Source organism: Prionailurus viverrinus, chromosome B1 (genome assembly GCF_022837055.1).
Source record: "Prionailurus viverrinus isolate Anna chromosome B1, UM_Priviv_1.0, whole genome shotgun sequence".
In the NCBI taxonomy this organism is placed as follows: domain Eukaryota; kingdom Metazoa; phylum Chordata; class Mammalia; order Carnivora; family Felidae; genus Prionailurus; species Prionailurus viverrinus.
In genome coordinates, this window is record NC_062564.1 from 57,252,423 (window position 1) to 57,258,764 (window position 6,342).

Here is a 6,342-nt window from a genome sequence, read left to right on the forward strand (position 1 = left end):
CTCTTTTACTGTGAGCTGAAGTGGGTCAACCAGGTGTAGTACGAGGAAGAAAAAAAGGGACACCCAGAAGCACAGCTTCCAATAATGTGTCCCTGCTGGAAAATCAGAACATTAACTATAGGGCCCTGGCTACTGCAATCAGAGATAAAGTGGATATTTTTGATCTATGGCTACAGGCTGATTGTGAGGAACAAAAGCAGGATTTCAAAGACTGTCAGGTTCTACAAATACAGACTGCGGTTTCAAATCTAAGAAAAATCTGTAGAGCTGATACTATAATTGTGTTAGTAATTTCTGCACACAAAGGACAATATAATATTAAAAATCAGAATCATAAAACAAAAAATTAATATACATTTCTCAGAAATATTCACTTGATGATTGTTCAAATTAAGGAAAATAATTCAAAAAAATTAAGTAAAAAATTAAATATATTTCTACTGCAATTTCTGCTATAAATAAGCAATAATTCTATCAATTTGGCTGCACACCATTTGTAAAGATAGATATAGATATAGATATAGATATAGATATAGATATAGATATAGATATAGATATAGAATGCATGATTAAAATTTAAAAATGTTTAATAAAAATTTAAAAAAACCTTTTAGCACTTAATGTATGATGTATCTGATAATTGACAGAGTTTAAAATGACCAGTATATCTTCATTGATTCAACTTTATCTGATTTTATCGATTTTGCCATTAAACATTTCTTCCTCAATCCAACCATTTCCGAAAAATAAATCCTCAATGTACCACAAAACCACAAGTTCAAAGCATACAGTATAATATGGAACACTTAAGTAGGAAAATTCTCATCTATAAAAAAATTTTGTGGCAAGTGCTTCCTATTTAACATTTTTCCCAAATGACACACTAATTTCCAAAGAGGCACAGAAGCAACACGCCACCTCAAGCCATACTGCAAGATGCCTTTAGGGCCATTAAGCACAAATACTTTGCCTGGATGAACTAGAATGCTATTTTGCTTCTTCTGAATATTGAGCACCACTGGTTGACTTGAATCTCACATGAATAAGGACATGCACGTTATAAGGGGAACAAAATCAAACATAAAATCTCCATTCATTTTACTAATTTTCAGAAATGTCAACATGCCAATGTGAAAAGTAGTTAATATACTTTTCTTTCAAACTTAATTACAAATAAACGGCGCACAAGAATATATTTTAGTGGAAGATACAGATAATGTAAATCGAATCAGGCTTTAACTGATTTTGTTTTCTAGTGATAGACAAAAAATGAAACAGGCTTATGGATACCAAAGTTCTGGACCTCAGAACTAACATTATTCAAAAAAAAAAAATTTAAGGCACTTGGACTCCAATAGACATCATAAAAACATCAGCATCAAGTAAATCTTTTCTAGAAAATTTTAACTAAAGTATAACATATCTACATAAAAATACTCACTGAATTATCATGAAGTATGGCAACTCATGTAACCAGGAACTACATCTAGGAAAAGAATATTTGCATATTTATACAGAGACGTCTCCCAGTAATCAACTGTTTTTTCCAAGACAACTACTCTCCATACTTATAATTCATATATTAGTAGGACCTTCTTTTTCCATTTATGTACACTGAATTTTACAGTCTGAATTGGCTACATAATTTGAGAGACTCAGTGCAAAATGAGAAGGCTGGGTCACTTGTTCAAAATGCATTAAGAATTTCAAGGTGGTGACAGTAGAACATTAAGCCAAGCGTGGGCCCTGTGTAACTACACTGGTTACACACTCCTGAAGCCAACTCTGTATAAATCGTATATTTTTTATATATGTACAGTTTTTTCACCTCTCATTTAATTTGTGAAATTCATCATTGTTCTAAATTCTATGCTGTTTTCTCCCCCCACTGGCATTAGAGCACAGTTTGCCATCCCGTGAAAATATTTATCTATCATCTCTTTATAGAATTTTGTTTTCTCCAAAATGAGTAATTATGAATATACTGATATTGTTCAATAATTAAAAGTTTAAACAATTTGGGGGTGCCTGGGTGGCTCAGTCAGTTGAGTGTAGGACTCTTGATCCTAGGGTCGTGGGAATGAACCCCTGTCAGTCTCTGCGCTGAGTATGGAGCCTGCTTAAGATTCTCTCTCTCTCTCTCTCTCCCTCTCTCTTTCTCTTTCTCTCTCTCTGCCCCTCCCTGACTCATGTGCACATGTTCTCTCTCTCACTCCAAAATAAAATTTAAAAAATTAAACAATTTAAACACTGTCAAGGTATTTAAACAAAGAAGCTTAGAAGCTTAGATTGAGGTCTCTCTAATGCCTTAGCAACCTAAGTAAGCAAACCAAAACCTAAGCATGTAAATATGTCAAGGTTAAGAAATTGGAACCTAAGACAACCAGTCACAAACAGCCAACGATGAAATAAGTTCCTTGCTTCACTTCCACATCTTCTCTATAAATGTCTTTCCCCTATTGCCTATGGGTGGACTGCTCGTAGCCATTTCCAGTTTGGTGTTGCCAAATTCAAATCTATGTTTGGTCAAATAAATTCAAAAAATTAGTATTTCTCAACTTACCTTTAACAATATTCTTCTGCAAAGCTTTTGGTGGATATCTGCACTCATTTCCATTGAACTTTTACTAAAAGAGTAAAATTTCTGTACCACATTGTGGAATAAGCTTAAACTCTCATTAAAGCAGTTCTCTTCTATTCTTAATTTGGCAACTGATTTTAAAATAAATATTTTTATTTTTAGAGATAGAGATCAAGCGGGGAGGGGCAGAGAGAGAGAGAGGGAGACAGAATCCCAAGCAGGCTCTGCACCTTCAGCACAAAGCCCGATGCGGGGCTCAAACTCACAAACTGTGAGATCATGACCTGAACTGAAATCAAGAGTCAGGCTTAATCCAAGTGTCCCTACTTTAATTTTATTAATGCATGCTCTTATTGCTACTATTTTTTCCCTTTTACTTTATGAAATTAATTTGTTCTACTTTACCATATATTTCCAGATGTAGGATGAGGTCATTGAATGTTATGTATTTTTAATATATTCATGAAAACACAACTCTACCGATAGCCCACAAGGTTTGATTATCATTTATAATCACTCAGTTACAAAAATTTTATAATTTCTTTAATGGCTCATTGATCTGTGGATTATTTAGAATCTTGACTTACATAGAATCTTGACTATTTTTTTTTAAGTTTAGTTAGTTATTTTGAGAGACAAAGTGCGCACACCCATGTGAGCTGGGGAGGGGCAGAGAGAGAGGGAGAGAGAGAATCCCAAGAAGGCCTTGCACTGTCAGTACAGAGCTGGACATGGGGCTCAAACCCATGAACCATGAGATCATGACCTGATCCAAAATCAAGAATCAGACTCTTAACCAACTAAGCCACTCAGGCACCCTGAATCTTGACTAATTTCTAAACAACTGAGGATTTCACCTTTTATTTTACTCTCATCTAAGAACATACTCTAAGTGTTCATTGAAATTCTTGAAGCTTTATTTACAGTGCAGTGTCTAATCAGTTTAGGTAAATAACTGGTAGCATTTGAACACAATGTTCACCCTTGTAATTTGGTTGAATTTCTGCTGTTTAACTATTTATCAGGCTTGCTAATTTTGTCCTTCATATTTTCTATATTCTTATTGATTTTTTTTTATATTTCATTGCTCTATGAGCTTTGACGAAAACTTGTGGGCAAAAAATAGGTGTTCCACTACTAGTAGCTTATATTATCTTCTAAATGATAGAATATTTAATTATTAATTATAGGTTAAATATATGTTAAAACTATTTAAAACAATTGGAGAGGACCGAAGATAAGGGAGAAACTAGGGAGGATTCAATTTTGATGATGGAAATTTGTTGGATTCAATCCAACTTTATATAACCTCTTCCCCTTCAGTCTTCATAGTACAGACCACCTAGAAATCCAGAAGAAAGATGAGCTTATTGATTTGATGTATCAAATAACAAAATTCAGTGGTCCCAAAGAAGATATAAATTGAGAAAGTCCTGGAATATGAAGAGCTACAGAGGATTGTGCCTGACATCTGGATATAAACACATCTGAAACTACGACTGGCCCATGAACAGTGCTTAGTGCTTGGCCTGGTAAGTAAGACTCCCAGCATCCCAATGGAAAGCAAGTAGTAGAAGGTTTAAAGAGCTGAGATGCTATTTCTCCTGACCCCCCGTGGAGAAGCGAGAGTTTGGAGTGTGAATTTCACAAGTTAGAGAAACAAAGTACACACTGTGCACTTTCATTTAAAATTCCAAAAGGTCCACGCTTATAGGAAAGACTGTGGTCCCAGAATTAAAGCACTCATTGAGAACCAAGAGCAAAACTGAAACAGACTTATCTGACAAATCTCCACACAAAAAGGATCAGTTCTTAATTTAGCTGCCTTCTAGAACAAAACTAAACACTGCTAAAAGACAGATAACAAAATCTAGAGTCTTTATAATGTATAATCACCAATGAGATAAATAAGTTATTTTTTTTTAATTTATTTGTTTATTTTTGGGAGAGAGAGAGCACAAGCAGGGAGGGGCAGAGAGAGAGAGGGAGACACAGAATCTGAAGCAGGCTCCAGGCTCTGAGCTGTCAGCACAAAGCCTGATGTGGGGTTCAAACTCATGAACCACGAGATCATGACCTGAGCCAAAGTCAGATGCTTACCTGAATGAGCCCACCCAGGCAACCCTAAATCAAAAAAAAAAATTTTTTTTAACACATGAAGTCACAGGAAAATGAGAGCCATTGCTCAAGGTCAAAGGAAGTAAAAAACATAAAAATAAAAATAAAAAAATAAGCCCAGAGAAAACTCCAATATTGAAATTAACATAGACACTGTATATTAGTTGTTGCAAATACAATCAATGACATAAGTGAAACCAAGATTAAAATAATTGATTTGGAATCTTAGCATTGATATAAGTGTAAAAAATAATTACACTAAAATTTTAGAAGGGAATACTACAATGTTTGAAATGAAAGTCATCAGATAGGCTTAACAGAAGATGAAAGAGGAAGGCAAATTGGTCAGTGAAACTGCAGATTAATAGAAATTTCTCCAATTTGAATCACAGCGGAAATATTTTTTTAAGTGGTTCCGTTTTTTTTGTTTGTTTGTTATTTTTGGGTTTTTTTTTTTTTGCTCACTGCAGCAGCCCATATACTAAAACTCTAAGGATACAGAGACAATTAGCGTGGCCACAAGGATGACATGCAAATTCATGAACCCTTCCATATTATTAAAGAAGAAAAGTAAATGAATAAAGAAACAAAGTAGTTCTGTGTTGACACTGAGGCAACATTAAGTGGTCTAACATGCATGTAACAGAAACCAAGAAGTAACTCTTTGTAAACAGACTGATGATTTTTACTACAGAAATTTAATGGAGAGTCCTTGCTTTGAAATTGCTTTTTAGGGAAAAAATCTGTTTGTCTTCGTTTCTTATGGAAAAAAAAAACAAAATAATAAAATAAGAACAGCAACAAAACATTTGATTCATGGATTAAGTGGATTTGGAAGAATGAAAAGTAGTCACATAGACCTCTTCTTTCTGGGTAGCTTTTAACAAAGTATAAAACTTAAGAGAATCAAAATGGAAATGGCTTGGCTTCCTTTGAGAATATTTCTTTATTCATCATGACAATTCATAAGCTACCAAAACCAGTTTTACGGTGAGTGAAGGAACAGTTCTAACCTCTTTCAGAAAGAAATGCAATGTCTTTGCTTTGTTCTTTCTGTCATCTTTTGGATTATTAACAAAATTTGGTGACTGGTAAGATCCATGCTGTTTTGAAAGTTCAATCTTTGTGTTAACACAGTTACTTACCTTAAACATGAGTGATTATGAAAGTCTAATATGATTCATATGGTGATTAGCAGAAGAGAAATCAGAGGCTGAAGAAGTTAAAGATACATTTTGCAATTTCACATTTGGGATTGTTTTTTATTGAAGAGACCAACAACATAATACATAGTACTTCAACCAGAGTGAGCTTTAAGAGTTTATTTTATAATATAAAATTTAAAAAAATGGCTGTTGCAACATGTATTTCAAAGCTCTCTTTCCGCAATCATACCTGAATTGTCTTGCAGGTTTATACAACCTGACAGTCAGAATCCCAAAGGTAAATAATTTCTATTCCCAACAATGCATCTTACTTACATGTATTTCTTCTAAGGATATCAAAATAGTTTATGAACATAATGTTCACAGCATCCTTGAGAAGCAAACAAACTTAAGTTGAGTATCATAATTAGAACTGAAATTCAAAGATATGCATTGCAGTTCTGTATTTAAAAAGCCATCCCAAAGGAATACAGTATT

The 6,342-nt window shown here is 33.9% G+C and overlaps 1 non-coding gene across 1 annotated transcript; it reads left to right on the forward strand.

Annotated features, from left to right (window-relative positions):
* Positions 1-5,156: 5,156 nt before the first annotated feature.
* On the forward strand, positions 5,157-5,258 carry LOC125165063 (U6 spliceosomal RNA). The gene has a single exon (XR_007151953.1). It is a non-coding gene; the product is annotated as a U6 spliceosomal RNA (small nuclear RNA).
* The last annotated feature ends 1,084 nt before the right edge of the window (positions 5,259-6,342 follow it).